This window comes from Gouania willdenowi, chromosome 20 (genome assembly GCF_900634775.1).
Source record: "Gouania willdenowi chromosome 20, fGouWil2.1, whole genome shotgun sequence".
NCBI lineage: Eukaryota > Metazoa > Chordata > Actinopteri > Blenniiformes > Gobiesocidae > Gouania > Gouania willdenowi.
The window spans coordinates 26,708,588-26,730,915 of NC_041063.1; the positions used below are offsets into that span (position 1 = coordinate 26,708,588).

The 22,328-nt window shown below is 41.6% G+C and overlaps 4 pseudogenes; all 4 read right to left on the reverse strand.

Moving 5' to 3' along the window:
• Window positions 1–2,266: 2,266 nt before the first annotated feature.
• LOC114454423 (eukaryotic translation initiation factor 4 gamma 1 pseudogene) lies at window positions 2,267–3,978 on the reverse strand (annotated as a pseudogene).
• A 4,161-nt stretch (window positions 3,979–8,139) lies between these two features.
• On the reverse strand, window positions 8,140–9,863 carry LOC114454421 (eukaryotic translation initiation factor 4 gamma 1 pseudogene; annotated as a pseudogene).
• Window positions 9,864–14,009: 4,146 nt separating this feature from the next.
• LOC114454422 (eukaryotic translation initiation factor 4 gamma 1 pseudogene) lies at window positions 14,010–15,733 on the reverse strand (annotated as a pseudogene).
• A 4,141-nt stretch (window positions 15,734–19,874) lies between these two features.
• On the reverse strand, window positions 19,875–21,598 carry LOC114454420 (eukaryotic translation initiation factor 4 gamma 1 pseudogene; annotated as a pseudogene).
• Window positions 21,599–22,328: the final 730 nt, after the last annotated feature.

The window sequence follows — 22,328 nt, forward strand, 5'->3', positions numbered from 1 at the left end:
TAATAATGGTTATTAGCATAATTAGCAGCATGTTTGGAGGAAAAGTGACGTGGATATTGTATTCCTTTAAAACTGCAACAGTTTCTTTGCCAATAATAAGACATACAGCCTTTGATCAGACTTCAGTGAAAAGTATTTACTTGTCTATTCATTATTAAACACTCACTGTTAACTCTTCTCTTCTTTGGGCCACTCATTTTTGTAGATGTGTATCGCTGTGTCAGTGCCGCGGTTTGGCTCCGTCAACCTCCACCTGGCTCCAAGGCATCGTAGCGCACCTTGCAAGCCAGGTGTATTCACGCAACACCACGTGATCCCGCAATAAAACATAAAACAAACAGTTTACTTTGATTATCCGACGTGGAAGAACTGTTTATCTGACCAGATATCCAATGGTCTGAAAGGTGTGAAGAAAAGGCTCTATATAAAACATAAACAGAGGAGGGGGTGAAACACAATCTCTCCAACATCTATAATCGATTCTTTTCTTCACAAAAGACTCGCCAACAATCTAACTGAGTTGGCTGATACCAGGAACCCCTTGTTATGCTAATGAGTCCCACAATAGGTTAATACAAATTATTCAACTCCACAGTAAAAATTCTGAACATCCTTAAGAAGCTTCTTGGATAAGAGGTGAAATGTCTTCAAGCAAACTTCAAGTCCCGTTGCCTCAACTAAGGTATCAGAATTCCATACACACTTAAATCTATCTATCTCCCCTTAAAAGACAGAAAGGTCTGTGTGAGTGCGTGTGTGTGTGTGTGTGTACGTGGAGCAAATATCTCCCCGACGTGATTAGAGTTTGACCTGAAACTTAGTCGACGGCTTCCAAATACCCCGAGTGTGTGCATCTGTTATTTTGGAGTAATTTGGTCATTTCCAAATGTTTATTTTAATTTTATTTCATTTCTGGACGGCAGCTTTTGACCGCAGTGTGTGAAGGGGCGCTAGCGCATCATATGTTGAGAGACGACTTCCGGTATCCATTTTGATGGCGAAACAGATGAACGGTGATCAACTGCGACACATTTTGGAGTGATTTGCTAAAAGTCATTTAAGTTAATATTTCATGGTTATTTTATATTATTCCCGTGATTACAAACTACATTTAAATCTCTGGTCACGGACTTCACTTCCTCCTTCGTCTCATGACTGTGGGCGGTGGCTGTGCTGACGGTCGTTAGCCGAACATTCACAAACATTCTGATTCTTCAGACAGAGGAATGTAAAGTTTTTGTGAGCGAATGGGTCCACAACACGGGTCCACTATGATTATTGTTTGTTCTGCCCAAGGGTGAGTGTTTCTTCTTATATTATTCTATGTGCTAAGAAAGATTCTAGCAGCTACCAGTGATGTTGTTAGGTACGCGTCCTGCGTCCCTGACACATAAAAATCTGAAAGGACGCAGTACATCAACTATCCACCTCATTTTTTCCCATGAAAAACTGTCAAACCTTGTCATGATTTGCATATTTTATTTTATTAACTCATTCAGTTCCAGCCATTTTCAGATTTTCTACCCCCTCAGTGCCAGCTGTTTTTGAGCATTTTAGTGGATTTTAAAGACCCACAGAATAAATTCTACTATGACTATCTGAAATCTGACACCATTCTGAAAGATTGAAGCCTCTACTTTCATCAAAAAAAAAAATTGTTTCTGGCTCGTTTCATTCTTTTGTAATCAACGGTTGAATAGAGCAAGATTTACACAAATCTTCACTTTCAGAGCAAAAAGCTGAGAAAGCAGCCTTTTTGTAAAAAAAAAAAAAACCCTTTCAGTGACTTTAAAGCTATTTTTTTGCTTTTGTGACAACTGTAACATCGGAACATTGTTTCCTTATCTAAAACATTAAAAAAAAACACTGAGACAAGGCTTTTGATGGCAAAACTTTTATTATTTTGCTATCTGGCTCACAGGCTGGGGGTATTTTGTACCCACCTCCAAACCCCCCCTCCTCCCGACACGCAGGGATGACCTGTTTGGCCCGGTTAGTTGATGGTTTTATCTCACGATCACAACATTATCAATAATCCACTCAGGTCCACACATGTTCTGTGTTAGTATGTGGTGCTGTGAGCTGCTGGATACTTCACAATATCACTCTGTAGCGCCATAATCTCCCTTTTTGCTGCTTCTTCCTGCTTTGCTGGGTAGCATCAGTGGCAAATCTCTCATCTAAAGGTGCACTGCTGCCATCTTCAGGGTACAGTTGGTCACTACAACACCTAACAACTTAGATATTGGTGAGGGACCTCCGCCAGGGTGTTTTCTAGTAATCCCCGTGAAAAAAATGCAAAATACGAGTTATCTCGTCAATGGCACTGAGGCTTTTGGGCAGGTCTTGGTCTCAGATGGTGTGGTCCTTCCATCTGCTCCTCCATTTTTGCCTGTTCTCGGATCTGGTCAATGGTCTTTGGACCCTGGATCACCCGACGAGGCACCCAATTGTTTGTTCTGAGGTCCAGGACATCCTGCATCATGAAGCGGATCCTTGACGAGGTCTTCCTCTCTTTTACTATTTTCTCCATCTGTTGGAAGCACTGGTCCACACGATGCTTCTCCTTTTTAACGTCTAGGTCCTTACCGATGGTGGACAGCAGTTTGCACAGGACCTCCAGGGACTGATCGTCATGGTTTTTTAGAAGCTTCATGATACAGTCATGCATGACGACCTCTCTGATCATTTGAAGTTTAAATAACTCGCCGACAAACTTGATATTGCCAACCGAGCGTCTCCTTGCCTTATTTTTAAGATCTTCTAACTCTTCCCGGAGACGCTGCTTCTCCTCCTCCCCAGAGGCCGCTTCCAAGTCTTTTTCTTTCTTCTCAAAGACCTCATTAATGTCTTTGTCTTTTTCAAACTCCTTCTGACATCGGTTTAGAAGGAGCTTACGAAAATCTGCTTGGCATTCTGGATTTTCTTTGCTTTGGACTTTAAGCCCATTAAGGAAGCTGCACATTTTGGCATAGATCTCTGAAAAGGCTGGTTCAGAGATGGCTTTTTCAAAGGTGAGGTCAATGACATCTTTTAACCTCTCTTCAGTGTCAATGGTCAGCATCTTCACCTGTGTCATGAGCTTCTCAAACTTCTCTGGGGTGAGTTTGTTCAGGATACTGCGGAACTTTTTGAGCAAGTCCTTTGTTTGCTCCGAGTCCCTCTCCTCCTGCTTCTTAAGTTGAGAGCTCCACACTGGTTTGTTGGTTGAGGGTTTCCAGGCGTTCTCTGCCTTGTTCAGCTGCACATGGTCATTAACTGACATGTTAATGATCCTCCTCGGCTCCATTCTCTGCATTGGTTCTCTGCTTCCTCCTCCCATGCCTGGACGTCCAAAGTTTACAAATTGTGGTGTAAAGTCATGGTAATGGATTATCTTAGGTTTGCACCAGGGCTCACGTGTGAGCAGAGGGCTTCTATTGGCCTTGTGGAGGATGACATCAGGGATGTCAGGGAGACCTGGAGGCTTGATCACGCTGGCTGGGACAAACTGGAGTTGAAGCAGAAACTCTCGCTCATACTTCTTCTTCTCCTTGATGACTGGCTTCCTTTGCTCCTCTTTGGACTGGTTCTCAGATATCTGAGGAGGTGGTGTCACCTCTCTGGGAGGTGGGGGAGCATCCATGCCATCATGAGGACCTGCAGGAACAGGACACTGCTGAGGCGTTGCCATACAGAGTTGGGGGCCATACTCTGCCATGAAGAAAATAGGTCTCTGTGCTGAACGGGGGAAAGGGAACCGTCCCCGTGTGGTCACCAGGTAGACGTGGGGGGGTGCCACTGGTCGAGAGCCGCTGCTGAAATCCTGGCTGTCCCTGTTGTGGTAGAGCTGGCCATGGCTGTAGGGTGGGGGTCCCATCATAAGATGGGCTGCTTTGTTTAGGGGTTCACCTGCAGCAGCCATTTCTCATCAGAATTTAAGCTTTTAAAATACACAAATATTGTTTGTTTAACTTTTATACACTCCAATCAGTGAGAGAGTTTGACTAACCCAACCACTAGCACTAAGAGAAGTGATACTGAAGATATGATATCATTGAGTTTGGTTCTTTTTTCCTTTGATGTTGCAGCCATGGCAACCGTTTCACATTTGTTGATAGCAACCCTTCCACATTAGTTGGCTCATGTGTTCTAACTTTATCATCTGCAAGCTCTTTTTTTCTTTTTTTAAGGACCAAAATTAAAAAATAAGGATAAACCTTTGTTGCTATTGATTCACCATAGTTTGTGTTTGCAAAATTTGAAACGCTTAAATTGGCAGACGATTTAAAGTGTTTGGCTCAAATTTCCTCTGTTTTTTGGTCTGATCTCATTGGTTTTCTGAAGTTTGTTTGGGTCTGTTGGTTTCTATTACTAGTTTGGTTTGTATTCATATGATTTTTACTTTGTCAAGTGTTCATTGTCTTGGGTCTTAGTTGTGGTTCCTTTGAGTTTGTGTCACTACTGGTCTGTCTGTACCCCTGTTTGGTTGATGGAATTATCAGGTCATCCACAGGTGCACTGATTAGGCAATGACTAATCACAGGCTGTGTTCAAAACTAAATACTAATGTACTACAGACTATACACTCATTGCGTGTATACTGTCTACTATACTATTAGTGTGACTAGGATGGTGGCCGTTCCCACTGATGCATACTTCCAAGTTTCCCAAGATGCATTTTAAAGCTACAACAGCCAAAACCTGAAGCACAGAGAGGCTAAATATCTCTGTTGTTCAAAATTTAAATTCAGAACTTTCAAAGTTGGAGAAATAACAAAGTGATCAAGTAGAACTGGGGTGCCCCAGTTCCAGTCCTCAAGGGCCGGATTCCTGAGACTTTTAGATGTCTGGGAGATGTGAATTAAAATGTGAAAGTTACAGGCCAAAATGCATGTACACCCATTATAGCGCCACCTAGTGGTGCACATTTTGTTATGGGTGATCTGTGTGCTCCTATATGTGTACCCTGTAAATTTCATAGCCCTCAACATAATTTTTCAGCTGAAATAAAGGTTTGTTGAATTAAATGTATGTTGTAATAAGCCACACCCACTTTGACCAATCACAATTAACTTCGAGATACCACCCCGCGAGTGACCAAGGTGATACCCACCAAATTTGGTAAAAATCGGTCGTGTCATTTAGGAGATATAAATTTCACATATTTGCAGCGCCCCCTAGTCGTGTAAATTATTAAAATTTTGCTCATATCCTTACAGTCACTTGCCAACCAAGGATCTCAAATTTGGTGTTGTTAGCATTTATTTTGACCGAGATATGCAACAGTTATGCATTTTCATAGCTCGCGAGGAAACTCACAAAATATTCACGCATATTTTGAGCCAATAAAATTTTTTGCTGAACTTTAGATCAGGTCCAACTGAAGACTCTACTGATTGGACAAAACCCTAAGGAGGAATTTGAAAAAGTAGGTTTTTGATGTGTAGCGACTTACAAAGAGCAATGTAAATTCAAACCCATTTGAACCGATGTGAAAAAGCCTCAGCCTGAGCTGCCAAAGCTTTCTTTCTTTTTTTTTTTTTTTTTGGTTTTCTACTGCACTTTTTTGCTTTTTGTTTTTTTTAATTCAGATAATGAGTTTCATTTAGTTTTTTATTTATTATGAAATATTATGTTACTTGTTCCCTGTTGGTTCAACACATTTTAACATGTGTTATTTGTCAGCATTATTTGGGGGGCAATTGGCACAGGTGGGACTTGAAAGTTCACATAACACACACAATATATATATATATATATATGTGTGTGTGTGTGTGTGTGTGTGTGTAAAAGTAACTCAGTTAAATCAGTTAAATAAAAAGTATTTGCATGAAAAAACCCTCCAACATAATTTGTTAATAATGGTTATTAGCATAATTAGCAGCATGTTTGGAGGAAAAGTGACGTGGATATTGTATTCCTTTAAAACTGCAACAGTTTCTTTGCCAATAATAAGACATACAGCCTTTGATCAGACTTCAGTGAAAAGTATTTACTTGTCTATTCATTATTAAACACTCACTGTTAACTCTTCTCTTCTTTGGGCCACTCATTGTTGTAGATGTGTATCGCTGTGTCAGTGCCGCGGTTTTGCTCCGTCAACCTCCACCTGGCTCCAAGGCATCGTAGCGCACCTTGCAAGCCAGGTGTATTCACGCAACACCACGTGATCCCGCAATAAAACATAAAACAAACAGTTTACTTTGATTATCCGACGTGGAAGAACTGTTTATCTGACCAGATATCCAATGGTCTGAAAGGTGTGAAGAAAAGGCTCTATATAAAACATAAACAGAGGAGGGGGTGAAACACAATCTCTCCAACATCTATAATCGATTCTTTTCTTCACAAAAGACTCGCCAACAATCTAACTGAGTTGGCTGATACCAGGAACCCCTTGTTATGCTAATGAGTCCCACAATAGGTTAATACAAATTATTCAACTCCACAGTAAAAATTCTGAACATCCTTAAGAAGCTTCTTGGATAAGAGGTGAAATGTCTTCAAGCAAACTTCAAGTCCCGTTGCCTCAACTAAGGTATCAGAATTCCATACACACTTAAATCTATCTATCTCCCCTTAAAAGACAGAAAGGTCTGTGTGAGTGCGTGTGTGTGTGTGTGTGTGCGTGGAGCAAATATCTCCCCGACGTGATTAGAGTTTGACCTGAAACTTAGTCGACGGCTTCCAAATACCCCGAGTGTGTGCATCTGTTATTTTGGAGTAATTTGGTCATTTCCAAATGTTTATTTTAATTTTATTTCATTTCTGGACGGCAGCTTTTGACCGCAGTGTGTGAAGGGGCGCTAGCGCATCATATGTTGAGAGACGACTTCCGGCATCCATCTTGATCACAGTTGAGTCGACTTCCGGTATCCATTTTGATGGCGAAACAGATGAACGGTGATCAACTGCGACACATTTTGGAGTGATTTGCTAAAAGTCATTTAAGTTAATATTTCATGGTTATTTTATATTATTCCCGTGATTACAAACTACATTTAAATCTCTGGTCACGGACTTCACTTCCTCCTTCGTCTCATGACTGTGGGCGGTGGTTGTGCTGACGGTCGTTAGCCGAACATTCACAAACATTCTGATTCTTCAGACAGAGGAATGTAAAGTTTTTGTGAGCGAATGGGTCCACAACACGGGTCCACTATGATTATTGTTTGTTCTGCCCAAGGGTGAGTGTTTCTTCTTATATTATTCTATGTGCTAAGAAAGATTCTAGCAGCTACCAGTGATGTTGTTAGGTACGCGTCCTGCGTCCCTGACACATAAAAATCTGAAAGGACGCAGTACATCAACTATCCACCTCATTTTTTCCCATGAAAAACTGTCAAACCTTGTCATGATTTGCATATTTTATTTTATTAACTCATTCAGTTCCAGCCATTTTCAGATTTTCTACCCCCTCAGTGCCAGCTGTTTTTGAGCATTTTAGTGGATTTTAAAGACCCACAGAATAATTTCTACTATGACTATCTGAAATCTGACACCATTCTGAAAGATTGAAGCCTCTACTTTCATCAAAAAAAAAAATTGTTTCTGGCTCGTTTCATTCTTTTGTAATCAACGGTTGAATAGAGCAAGATTTACACAAATCTTCACTTTCAGAGCAAAAAGCTGAGAAAGCAGCCTTTTTGTAAAAAAAAAAAAAAACCCTGTCAGTGACTTTAAAGCTATTTTTTTGCTTTTGTGACAACTGTAACATCGGAACATTGTTTCCTTATCTAAAACATTAAAAAAAAACACTGAGACAAGGCTTTTGATGGCAAAACTTTTATTATTTTGCTATCTGGCTCACAGGCTGGGGGTATTTTGTACCCACCTCCAAACCCCCCCTCCTCCCGACACGCAGGGATGACCTGTTTGGCCCGGTTAGTTGATGGTTTTATCTCACGATCACAACATTATCAATAATCCACTCAGGTCCACACATGTTCTGTGTTAGTATGTGGTGCTGTGAGCTGCTGGATACTTCACAATATCACTCTGTAGCGCCATAATCTCCCTTTTTGCTGCTTCTTCCTGCTTTGCTGGGTAGCATCAGTGGCAAATCTCTCATCTAAAGGTGCACTGCTGCCATCTTCAGGGTACAGTTGGTCACTACAACACCTAACAACTTAGATATTGGTGAGGGACCTCCGCCAGGGTGTTTTCTAGTAATCCCCGTGAAAAAAATGCAAAATACGAGTTATCTCGTCAATGGCACTGAGGCTTTTGGGCAGGTCTTGGTCTCAGATGGTGTGGTCCTTCCATCTGCTCCTCCATTTTTGCCTGTTCTCGGATCTGGTCAATGGTCTTTGGACCCTGGATCACCCGACGAGGCACCCAATTGTTTGTTCTGAGGTCCAGGACATCCTGCATCATGAAGCGGATCCTTGACGAGGTCTTCCTCTCTTTTACTATTTTCTCCATCTGTTGGAAGCACTGGTCCACACGATGCTTCTCCTTTTTAACGTCTAGGTCCTTACCGATGGTGGACAGCAGTTTGCACAGGACCTCCAGGGACTGATCGTCATGGTTTTTTAGAAGCTTCATGATACAGTCATGCATGACGACCTCTCTGATCATTTGAAGTTTAAATAACTCGCCGACAAACTTGATATTGCCAACCGAGCGTCTCCTTGCCTTATTTTTAAGATCTTCTAACTCTTCCCGGAGACGCTGCTTCTCCTCCTCCCCAGAGGCCGCTTCCAAGTCTTTTTCTTTCTTCTCAAAGACCTCATTAATGTCTTTGTCTTTTTCAAACTCCTTCTGACATCGGTTTAGAAGGAGCTTACGAAAATCTGCTTGGCATTCTGGATTTTCTTTGCTTTGGACTTTAAGCCCATTAAGGAAGCTGCACATTTTGGCATAGATCTCTGAAAAGGCTGGTTCAGAGATGGCTTTTTCAAAGGTGAGGTCAATGACATCTTTTAACCTCTCTTCAGTGTCAATGGTCAGCATCTTCACCTGTGTCATGAGCTTCTCAAACTTCTCTGGGGTGAGTTTGTTCAGGATACTGCGGAACTTTTTGAGCAAGTCCTTTGTTTGCTCCGAGTCCCTCTCCTCCTGCTTCTTAAGTTGAGAGCTCCACACTGGTTTGTTGGTTGAGGGTTTCCAGGCGTTCTCTGCCTTGTTCAGCTGCACATGGTCATTAACTGACATGTTAATGATCCTCCTCGGCTCCATTCTCTGCATTGGTTCTCTGCTTCCTCCTCCCATGCCTGGACGTCCAAAGTTTACAAATTGTGGTGTAAAGTCATGGTAATGGATTATCTTAGGTTTGCACCAGGGCTCACGTGTGAGCAGAGGGCTTCTATTGGCCTTGTGGAGGATGACATCAGGGATGTCAGGGAGACCTGGAGGCTTGATCACGCTGGCTGGGACAAACTGGAGTTGAAGCAGAAACTCTCGCTCATACTTCTTCTTCTCCTTGATGACTGGCTTCCTTTGCTCCTCTTTGGACTGGTTCTCAGATATCTGAGGAGGTGGTGTCACCTCTCTGGGAGGTGGGGGAGCATCCATGCCATCATGAGGACCTGCAGGAACAGGACACTGCTGAGGCGTTGCCATACAGAGTTGGGGGCCATACTCTGCCATGAAGAAAATAGGTCTCTGTGCTGAACGGGGGAAAGGGAACCGTCCCCGTGTGGTCACCAGGTAGACGTGGGGGGGTGCCACTGGTCGAGAGCCGCTGCTGAAATCCTGGCTGTCCCTGTTGTGGTAGAGCTGGCCATGGCTGTAGGGTGGGGGTCCCATCATAAGATGGGCTGCTTTGTTTAGGGGTTCACCTGCAGCAGCCATTTCTCATCAGAATTTAAGCTTTTAAAATACACAAATATTGTTTGTTTAACTTGTATACACTCCAATCAGTGAGAGAGTTTGACTAACCCAACCACTAGCACTAAGAGAAGTGATACTGAAGATATGATATCATTGAGTTTGGTTCTTTTTTCCTTTGATGTTGCAGCCATGGCAACCGTTTCACATTTGTTGATAGCAACCCTTCCACATTAGTTGGCTCATGTGTTCTAACTTTATCATCTGCAAGCTCTTTTTTTCTTTTTTTAAGGACCAAAATTAAAAAATAAGGATAAACCTTTGTTGCTATTGATTCACCATAGTTTGTGTTTGCAAAATTTGAAACGCTTAAATTGGCTGACGATTTAAAGTGTTTGGCTCAAATTTCCTCTGTTTTTTGGTCTGATCTCATTGGTTTTCTGAAGTTTGTTTGGGTCTGTTGGTTTCTATTACTAGTTTGGTTTGTATTCATATGATTTTTACTTTGTCAAGTGTTCATTGTCTTGGGTCTTAGTTGTGGTTCCTTTGAGTTTGTGTCACTACTGGTCTGTCTGTACCCCTGTTTGGTTGATGGAATTATCAGGTCATCCACAGGTGCACTGATTAGGCAATGACTAATCACAGGCTGTGTTCAAAACTAAATACTAATGTACTACAGACTATACACTCATTGCGTGTATACTGTCTACTATACTATTAGTGTGATTAGGATGGTGGCCGTTCCCACTGATGTATACTTCCAAGTTTCCCAAGATGCATTTTAAAGCTACAACAGCCAAAACCTGAAGCACAGAGAGGCTAAATATCTCTGTTGTTCAAAATTTAAATTCAGAACTTTCAAAGTTGGAGAAATAACAAAGTGATCAAGTAGAACTGGGGTGCCCCATTCCAGTCCTCAAGGGCCGGATTCCTGAGACTTTTAGATGTCTGGGAGATGTGAATTAAAATGTGAAAGTTACAGGCCAAAATGCATGTACACCCATTATAGCGCCACCTAGTGGTGCACATTTTGTTATGGGTGATCTGTGTGCTCCTATATGTGTACCCTGTAAATTTCATAGCCCTCAACATAATTTTTCAGCTGAAATAAAGGTTTGTTGAATTAAATGTATGTTGTAATAAGCCACACCCACTTTGACCAATCACAATTAACTTCGAGATACCGCCCCGCGAGTGACCAAGGTGATACCCACCAAATTTGGTAAAAATCGGTCGTGTCATTTAAGAGATATAAATTTCACATATTTGCAGCGCCCCCTAGTGGTGTAAATTATTAAAATTTTGCTCATATCCTTACAGTCACTTGCCAACCAAGGATCTCAAATTTGGTGTTGTTAGCATTTATTTTGACCGAGATATGCAACAGTTATGCATTTTCATAGCTCGCGAGGAAACTCACAAAATATTCACGCATATTTTGAGCCAATAAAATTTTTTGCTGAACTTTAGATCAGGTCCAACTGAAGACTCTACTGATTGGACAAAACCCTAAGGAGGAATTTGAAAAAGTAGGTTTTTGATGTGTAGCGACTTACAAAGAGCAATGTAAATTCAAACCCATTTGAACCGATGTGAAAAAGCCTCAGCCTGAGCTGCCAAAGCTTTCTTTCTTTTTTTTTTTTTTTTGGTTTTCTACTGCACTTTTTTGCTTTTTGTTTTTTTTAATTCAGATAATGAGTTTCATTTAGTTTTTTATTTATTATGAAATATTATGTTACTTGTTCCCTGTTGGTTCAACACATTTTAACATGTGTTATTTGTCAGCATTATTTGGGGGGCAATTGGCACAGGTGGGACTTGAAAGTTCACATAACACACACAATATATATATATATATATATGTGTGTGTGTGTGTGTGTGTGTGTAAAAGTAACTCAGTTAAATCAGTTAAATAAAAAGTATTTGCATGAAAAAACCCTCCAACATAATTTGTTAATAATGGTTATTAGCATAATTAGCAGCATGTTTGGAGGAAAAGTGACGTGGATATTGTATTCCTTTAAAACTGCAACAGTTTCTTTGCCAATAATAAGACATACAGCCTTTGATCAGACTTCAGTGAAAAGTATTTACTTGTCTATTCATTATTAAACACTCACTGTTAACTCTTCTCTTCTTTGGGCCACTCATTGTTGTAGATGTGTATCGCTGTGTCAGTGCCGCGGTTTTGCTCCGTCAACCTCCACCTGGCTCCAAGGCATCGTAGCGCACCTTGCAAGCCAGGTGTATTCACGCAACACCACGTGATCCCGCAATAAAACATAAAACAAACAGTTTACTTTGATTATCCGACGTGGAAGAACTGTTTATCTGACCAGATATCCAATGGTCTGAAAGGTGTGAAGAAAAGGCTCTATATAAAACATAAACAGAGGAGGGGGTGAAACACAATCTCTCCAACATCTATAATCGATTCTTTTCTTCACAAAAGACTCGCCAACAATCTAACTGAGTTGGCTGATACCAGGAACCCCTTGTTATGCTAATGAGTCCCACAATAGGTTAATACAAATTATTCAACTCCACAGTAAAAATTCTGAACATCCTTAAGAAGCTTCTTGGATAAGAGGTGAAATGTCTTCAAGCAAACTTCAAGTCCCGTTGCCTCAACTAAGGTATCAGAATTCCATACACACTTAAATCTATCTATCTCCCCTTAAAAGACAGAAAGGTCTGTGTGAGTGCGTGTGTGTGTGTGTGTGTGTACGTGGAGCAAATATCTCCCCGACGTGATTAGAGTTTGACCTGAAACTTAGTCGACGGCTTCCAAATACCCCGAGTGTGTGCATCTGTTATTTTGGAGTAATTTGGTCATTTCCAAATGTTTATTTTAATTTTATTTCATTTCTGGACGGCAGCTTTTGACCGCAGTGTGTGAAGGGGCGCTAGCGCATCATATGTTGAGAGACGACTTCCGGCATCCATCTTGATCACAGTTGAGTCGACTTCCGGTATCCATTTTGATGGCGAAACAGATGAACGGTGATCAACTGCGACACATTTTGGAGTGATTTGCTAAAAGTCATTTAAGTTAATATTTCATGGTTATTTTATATTATTCCCGTGATTACAAACTACATTTAAATCTCTGGTCACGGACTTCACTTCCTCCTTCGTCTCATGACTGTGGGCGGTGGTTGTGCTGACGGTCGTTAGCCGAACATTCACAAACATTCTGATTCTTCAGACAGAGGAATGTAAAGTTTTTGTGAGCGAATGGGTCCACAACACGGGTCCACTATGATTATTGTTTGTTCTGCCCAAGGGTGAGTGTTTCTTCTTATATTATTCTATGTGCTAAGAAAGATTCTAGCAGCTACCAGTGATGTTGTTAGGTACGCGTCCTGCGTCCCTGACACATAAAAATCTGAAAGGACGCAGTACATCAACTATCCACCTCATTTTTTCCCATGAAAAACTGTCAAACCTTGTCATGATTTGCATATTTTATTTTATTAACTCATTCAGTTCCAGCCATTTTCAGATTTTCTACCCCCTCAGTGCCAGCTGTTTTTGAGCATTTTAGTGGATTTTAAAGACCCACAGAATAATTTCTACTATGACTATCTGAAATCTGACACCATTCTGAAAGATTGAAGCCTCTACTTTCATCAAAAAAAAAAATTGTTTCTGGCTCGTTTCATTCTTTTGTAATCAACGGTTGAATAGAGCAAGATTTACACAAATCTTCACTTTCAGAGCAAAAAGCTGAGAAAGCAGCCTTTTTGTAAAAAAAAAAAAAACCCTGTCAGTGACTTTAAAGCTATTTTTTTGCTTTTGTGACAACTGTAACATCGGAACATTGTTTCCTTATCTAAAACATTAAAAAAAAACACTGAGACAAGGCTTTTGATGGCAAAACTTTTATTATTTTGCTATCTGGCTCACAGGCTGGGGGTATTTTGTACCCACCTCCAAACCCCCCCTCCTCCCGACACGCAGGGATGACCTGTTTGGCCCGGTTAGTTGATGGTTTTATCTCACGATCACAACATTATCAATAATCCACTCAGGTCCACACATGTTCTGTGTTAGTATGTGGTGCTGTGAGCTGCTGGATACTTCACAATATCACTCTGTAGCGCCATAATCTCCCTTTTTGCTGCTTCTTCCTGCTTTGCTGGGTAGCATCAGTGGCAAATCTCTCATCTAAAGGTGCACTGCTGCCATCTTCAGGGTACAGTTGGTCACTACAACACCTAACAACTTAGATATTGGTGAGGGACCTCCGCCAGGGTGTTTTCTAGTAATCCCCGTGAAAAAAATGCAAAATACGAGTTATCTCGTCAATGGCACTGAGGCTTTTGGGCAGGTCTTGGTCTCAGATGGTGTGGTCCTTCCATCTGCTCCTCCATTTTTGCCTGTTCTCGGATCTGGTCAATGGTCTTTGGACCCTGGATCACCCGACGAGGCACCCAATTGTTTGTTCTGAGGTCCAGGACATCCTGCATCATGAAGCGGATCCTTGACGAGGTCTTCCTCTCTTTTACTATTTTCTCCATCTGTTGGAAGCACTGGTCCACACGATGCTTCTCCTTTTTAACGTCTAGGTCCTTACCGATGGTGGACAGCAGTTTGCACAGGACCTCCAGGGACTGATCGTCATGGTTTTTTAGAAGCTTCATGATACAGTCATGCATGACGACCTCTCTGATCATTTGAAGTTTAAATAACTCGCCGACAAACTTGATATTGCCAACCGAGCGTCTCCTTGCCTTATTTTTAAGATCTTCTAACTCTTCCCGGAGACGCTGCTTCTCCTCCTCCCCAGAGGCCGCTTCCAAGTCTTTTTCTTTCTTCTCAAAGACCTCATTAATGTCTTTGTCTTTTTCAAACTCCTTCTGACATCGGTTTAGAAGGAGCTTACGAAAATCTGCTTGGCATTCTGGATTTTCTTTGCTTTGGACTTTAAGCCCATTAAGGAAGCTGCACATTTTGGCATAGATCTCTGAAAAGGCTGGTTCAGAGATGGCTTTTTCAAAGGTGAGGTCAATGACATCTTTTAACCTCTCTTCAGTGTCAATGGTCAGCATCTTCACCTGTGTCATGAGCTTCTCAAACTTCTCTGGGGTGAGTTTGTTCAGGATACTGCGGAACTTTTTGAGCAAGTCCTTTGTTTGCTCCGAGTCCCTCTCCTCCTGCTTCTTAAGTTGAGAGCTCCACACTGGTTTGTTGGTTGAGGGTTTCCAGGCGTTCTCTGCCTTGTTCAGCTGCACATGGTCATTAACTGACATGTTAATGATCCTCCTCGGCTCCATTCTCTGCATTGGTTCTCTGCTTCCTCCTCCCATGCCTGGACGTCCAAAGTTTACAAATTGTGGTGTAAAGTCATGGTAATGGATTATCTTAGGTTTGCACCAGGGCTCACGTGTGAGCAGAGGGCTTCTATTGGCCTTGTGGAGGATGACATCAGGGATGTCAGGGAGACCTGGAGGCTTGATCACGCTGGCTGGGACAAACTGGAGTTGAAGCAGAAACTCTCGCTCATACTTCTTCTTCTCCTTGATGACTGGCTTCCTTTGCTCCTCTTTGGACTGGTTCTCAGATATCTGAGGAGGTGGTGTCACCTCTCTGGGAGGTGGGGGAGCATCCATGCCATCATGAGGACCTGCAGGAACAGGACACTGCTGAGGCGTTGCCATACAGAGTTGGGGGCCATACTCTGCCATGAAGAAAATAGGTCTCTGTGCTGAACGGGGGAAAGGGAACCGTCCCCGTGTGGTCACCAGGTAGACGTGGGGGGGTGCCACTGGTCGAGAGCCGCTGCTGAAATCCTGGCTGTCCCTGTTGTGGTAGAGCTGGCCATGGCTGTAGGGTGGGGGTCCCATCATAAGATGGGCTGCTTTGTTTAGGGGTTCACCTGCAGCAGCCATTTCTCATCAGAATTTAAGCTTTTAAAATACACAAATATTGTTTGTTTAACTTGTATACACTCCAATCAGTGAGAGAGTTTGACTAACCCAACCACTAGCACTAAGAGAAGTGATACTGAAGATATGATATCATTGAGTTTGGTTCTTTTTTCCTTTGATGTTGCAGCCATGGCAACCGTTTCACATTTGTTGATAGCAACCCTTCCACATTAGTTGGCTCATGTGTTCTAACTTTATCATCTGCAAGCTCTTTTTTTCTTTTTTTAAGGACCAAAATTAAAAAATAAGGATAAACCTTTGTTGCTATTGATTCACCATAGTTTGTGTTTGCAAAATTTGAAACGCTTAAATTGGCTGACGATTTAAAGTGTTTGGCTCAAATTTCCTCTGTTTTTTGGTCTGATCTCATTGGTTTTCTGAAGTTTGTTTGGGTCTGTTGGTTTCTATTACTAGTTTGGTTTGTATTCATATGATTTTTACTTTGTCAAGTGTTCATTGTCTTGGGTCTTAGTTGTGGTTCCTTTGAGTTTGTGTCACTACTGGTCTGTCTGTACCCCTGTTTGGTTGATGGAATTATCAGGTCATCCACAGGTGCACTGATTAGGCAATGACTAATCACAGGCTGTGTTCAAAACTAAATACTAATGTACTACAGACTATACACTCATTGAGTGTATACTGTCTACTATACTATTAGTGTGACTAGGATGGTGGCCGTTCCCACTGATGTATACTTCCAAGTTTCCCAAGATGCATTTTAAAGCTACAACAGCCAAAACCTGAAGCACAGAGAGGCTAAATATCTCTGTTGTTCAAAATTTAAATTCAGAACTTTCAAAGTTGGAGAAATAACAAAGTGATCAAGTAGAACTGGGGTGCCCCATTCCAGTCCTCAAGGGCCGGATTCCTGAGACTTTTAGATGTCTGGGAGATGTGAATTAAAATGTGAAAGTTACAGGCCAAAATGCATGTACACCCATTATAGCGCCACCTAGTGGTGCACATTTTGTTATGGGTGATCTGTGTGCTCCTATATGTGTACCCTGTAAATTTCATAGCCCTCAACATAATTTTTCAGCTGAAATAAAGGTTTGTTGAATTAAATGTATGTTGTAATAAGCCACACCCACTTTGACCAATCACAATTAACTTCGAGATACCGCCCCGCGAGTGACCAAGGTGATACCCACCAAATTTGGTAAAAATCGGTCGTGTCATTTAGGAGATATAAATTTCACATATTTGCAGCGCCCCCTAGTGGTGTAAATTATTAAAATTTTGCTCATACCCTTACAGTCACTTGCCAACCAAGGATCTCAAATTTGGTGTTGTTAGCATTTATTTTGACCGAGATATGCAACAGTTATGCATTTTCATAGCTCGCGAGGAAACTCACAAAATATTCACGCATATTTTGAGCCAATAAAATTTTTTGCTGAACTTTAGATCAGGTCCAACTGAAGACTCTACTGATTGGACAAAACCCTAAGGAGGAATTTGAAAAAGTAGGTTTTTGATGTGTAGCGACTTACAAAGAGCAATGTAAATTCAAACCCATTTGAACCGATGTGAAAAAGCCTCAGCCTGAGCTGCCAAAGCTTTCTTTCTTTTTTTTTTTTTTTTGGTTTTCTACTGCACTTTTTTGCTTTTTGTTTTTTTTAATTCAGATAATGAGTTTCATTTAGTTTTTTATTTATTATGAAATATTATGTTACTTGTTCCCTGTTGGTTCAACACATTTTAACATGTGTTATTTGTCAGAATTATTTGGGGGGCAATTGGCACAGGTGGGACTTGAAAGTTCACATAACACACACAATATATATATATATATATGTGTGTGTGTGTGTGTGTGTGTAAAAGTAACTCAGTTAAATCAGTTAAATAAAAAGTATTTGCATGAAAAAACCCTCCAACATAATTTGTTAATAATGGTTATTAGCATAATTAGCAGCATGTTTGGAGGAAAAGTGACGTGGATATTGTATTCCTTTAAAACTGCAACAGTTTCTTTGCCAATAATAAGACATACAGCCTTTGATCAGACTTCAGTGAAAAGTATTTACTTGTCTATTCATTATTAAACACTCACTGTTAACTCTTCTCTTCTTTGGGCCACTCATTGTTGTAGATGTGTATCGCTGTGTCAGTGCCGCGGTTTTGCTCCGTCAACCTCCACCTGGCTCCAAGGCATCGTAGCGCACCTTGCAAGCCAGGTGTATTCACGCAACACCACGTGATCCCGCAATAAAACATAAAACAAACAGTTTACTTTGATTATCCGACGTGGAAGAACTGTTTATCTGACCAGATATCCAATGGTCTGAAAGGTGTGAAGAAAAGGCTCTATATAAAACATAAACAGAGGAGGGGGTGAAACACAATCTCTCCAACATCTATAATCGATTCTTTTCTTCACAAAAGACTCGCCAACAATCTAACTGAGTTGGCTGATACCAGGAACCCCTTGTTATGCTAATGAGTCCCACAATAGGTTAATACAAATTATTCAACTCCACAGTAAAAATTCTGAACATCCTTAAGAAGCTTCTTGGATAAGAGGTGAAATGTCTTCAAGCAAACTTCAAGTCCCGTTGCCTCAACTAAGGTATCAGAATTCCATACACACTTAAATCTATCTATCTCCCCTTAAAAGACAGAAAGGTCTGTGTGAGTGCGTGTGTGTGTGTGTGTGTACGTGGAGCAAATATCTCCCCGACGTGATTAGAGTTTGACCTGAAACTTAGTCGACGGCTTCCAAATACCCCGAGTGTGTGCATCTGTTATTTTGGAGTAATTTGGTCATTTCCAAATGTTTATTTTAATTTTATTTCATTTCTGGACGGCAGCTTTTGACCGCAGTGTGTGAAGGGGCGCTAGCGCATCATATGTTGAGAGACGACTTCCGGCATCCATCTTGATCACAGTTGAGTCGACTTCCGGTATCCATTTTGATGGCGAAACAGATGAACGGTGATCAACTGCGACACATTTTGGAGTGATTTGCTAAAAGTCATTTAAGTTAATATTTCATGGTTATTTTATATTATTCCCGTGATTACAAACTACATTTAAATCTCTGGTCACGGACTTCACTTCCTCCTTCGTCTCATGACTGTGGGCGGTGGTTGTGCTGACGGTCGTTAGCCGAACATTCACAAACATTCTGATTCTTCAGACAGAGGAATGTAAAGTTTTTGTGAGCGAATGGGTCCACAACACGGGTCCACTATGATTATTGTTTGTTCTGCCCAAGGGTGAGTGTTTCTTCTTATATTATTCTATGTGCTAAGAAAGATTCTAGCAGCTACCAGTGATGTTGTTAGGTACGCGTCCTGCGTCCCTGACACATAAAAATCTGAAAGGACGCAGTACATCAACTATCCACCTCATTTTTTCCCATGAAAAACTGTCAAACCTTGTCATGATTTGCATATTTTATTTTATTAACTCATTCAGTTCCAGCCATTTTCAGATTTTCTACCCCCTCAGTGCCAGCTGTTTTTGAGCATTTTAGTGGATTTTAAAGACCCACAGAATAATTTCTACTATGACTATCTGAAATCTGACACCATTCTGAAAGATTGAAGCCTCTACTTTCATCAAAAAAAAAAATTGTTTCTGGCTCGTTTCATTCTTTTGTAATCAACGGTTGAATAGAGCAAGATTTACACAAATCTTCACTTTCAGAGCAAAAAGCTGAGAAAGCAGCCTTTTTGTAAAAAAAAAAAAAAACCCTGTCAGTGACTTTAAAGCTATTTTTTTGCTTTTGTGACAACTGTAACATCGGAACATTGTTTCCTTATCTAAAACATTAAAAAAAAACACTGAGACAAGGCTTTTGATGGCAAAACTTTTATTATTTTGCTATCTGGCTCACAGGCTGGGGGTATTTTGTACCCACCTCCAAACCCCCCCTCCTCCCGACACGCAGGGATGACCTGTTTGGCCCGGTTAGTTGATGGTTTTATCTCACGATCACAACATTATCAATAATCCACTCAGGTCCACACATGTTCTGTGTTAGTATGTGGTGCTGTGAGCTGCTGGATACTTCACAATATCACTCTGTAGCGCCATAATCTCCCTTTTTGCTGCTTCTTCCTGCTTTGCTGGGTAGCATCAGTGGCAAATCTCTCATCTAAAGGTGCACTGCTGCCATCTTCAGGGTACAGTTGGTCACTACAACACCTAACAACTTAGATATTGGTGAGGGACCTCCGCCAGGGTGTTTTCTAGTAATCCCCGTGAAAAAAATGCAAAATACGAGTTATCTCGTCAATGGCACTGAGGCTTTTGGGCAGGTCTTGGTCTCAGATGGTGTGGTCCTTCCATCTGCTCCTCCATTTTTGCCTGTTCTCGGATCTGGTCAATGGTCTTTGGACCCTGGATCACCCGACGAGGCACCCAATTGTTTGTTCTGAGGTCCAGGACATCCTGCATCATGAAGCGGATCCTTGACGAGGTCTTCCTCTCTTTTACTATTTTCTCCATCTGTTGGAAGCACTGGTCCACACGATGCTTCTCCTTTTTAACGTCTAGGTCCTTACCGATGGTGGACAGCAGTTTGCACAGGACCTCCAGGGACTGATCGTCATGGTTTTTTAGAAGCTTCATGATACAGTCATGCATGACGACCTCTCTGATCATTTGAAGTTTAAATAACTCGCCGACAAACTTGATATTGCCAACCGAGCGTCTCCTTGCCTTATTTTTAAGATCTTCTAACTCTTCCCGGAGACGCTGCTTCTCCTCCTCCCCAGAGGCCGCTTCCAAGTCTTTTTCTTTCTTCTCAAAGACCTCATTAATGTCTTTGTCTTTTTCAAACTCCTTCTGACATCGGTTTAGAAGGAGCTTACGAAAATCTGCTTGGCATTCTGGATTTTCTTTGCTTTGGACTTTAAGCCCATTAAGGAAGCTGCACATTTTGGCATAGATCTCTGAAAAGGCTGGTTCAGAGATGGCTTTTTCAAAGGTGAGGTCAATGACATCTTTTAACCTCTCTTCAGTGTCAATGGTCAGCATCTTCACCTGTGTCATGAGCTTCTCAAACTTCTCTGGGGTGAGTTTGTTCAGGATACTGCGGAACTTTTTGAGCAAGTCCTTTGTTTGCTCCGAGTCCCTCTCCTCCTGCTTCTTAAGTTGAGAGCTCCACACTGGTTTGTTGGTTGAGGGTTTCCAGGCGTTCTCTGCCTTGTTCAGCTGCACATGGTCATTAACTGACATGTTAATGATCCTCCTCGGCTCCATTCTCTGCATTGGTTCTCTGCTTCCTCCTCCCATGCCTGGACGTCCAAAGTTTACAAATTGTGGTGTAAAGTCATGGTAATGGATTATCTTAGGTTTGCACCAGGGCTCACGTGTGAGCAGAGGGCTTCTATTGGCCTTGTGGAGGATGACATCAGGGATGTCAGGGAGACCTGGAGGCTTGATCACGCTGGCTGGGACAAACTGGAGTTGAAGCAGAAACTCTCGCTCATACTTCTTCTTCTCCTTGATGACTGGCTTCCTTTGCTCCTCTTTGGACTGGTTCTCAGATATCTGAGGAGGTGGTGTCACCTCTCTGGGAGGTGGGGGAGCATCCATGCCATCATGAGGACCTGCAGGAACAGGACACTGCTGAGGCGTTGCCATACAGAGTTGGGGGCCATACTCTGCCATGAAGAAAATAGGTCTCTGTGCTGAACGGGGGAAAGGGAACCGTCCCCGTGTGGTCACCAGGTAGACGTGGGGGGGTGCCACTGGTCGAGAGCCGCTGCTGAAATCCTGGCTGTCCCTGTTGTGGTAGAGCTGGCCATGGCTGTAGGGTGGGGGTCCCATCATAAGATGGGCTGCTTTGTTTAGGGGTTCACCTGCAGCAGCCATTTCTCATCAGAATTTAAGCTTTTAAAATACACAAATATTGTTTGTTTAACTTGTATACACTCCAATCAGTGAGAGAGTTTGACTAACCCAACCACTAGCACTAAGAGAAGTGATACTGAAGATATGATATCATTGAGTTTGGTTCTTTTTTCCTTTGATGTTGCAGCCATGGCAACCGTTTCACATTTGTTGATAGCAACCCTTCCACATTAGTTGGCTCATGTGTTCTAACTTTATCATCTGCAAGCTCTTTTTTTCTTTTTTTAAGGACCAAAATTAAAAAATAAGGATAAACCTTTGTTGCTATTGATTCACCATAGTTTGTGTTTGCAAAATTTGAAACGCTTAAATTGGCTGACGATTTAAAGTGTTTGGCTCAAATTTCCTCTGTTTTTTGGTCTGATCTCATTGGTTTTCTGAAGTTTGTTTGGGTCTGTTGGTTTCTATTACTAGTTTGGTTTGTATTCATATGATTTTTACTTTGTCAAGTGTTCATTGTCTTGGGTCTTAGTTGTGGTTCCTTTGAGTTTGTGTCACTACTGGTCTGTCTGTACCCCTGTTTGGTTGATGGAATTATCAGGTCATCCACAGGTGCACTGATTAGGCAATGACTAATCACAGGCTGTGTTCAAAACTAAATACTAATGTACTACAGACTATACACTCATTGAGTGTATACTGTCTACTATACTATTAGTGTGACTAGGATGGTGGCCGTTCCCACTGATGTATACTTCCAAGTTTCCCAAGATGCATTTTAAAGCTACAACAGCCAAAACCTGAAGCACAGAGAGGCTAAATATCTCTGTTGTTCAA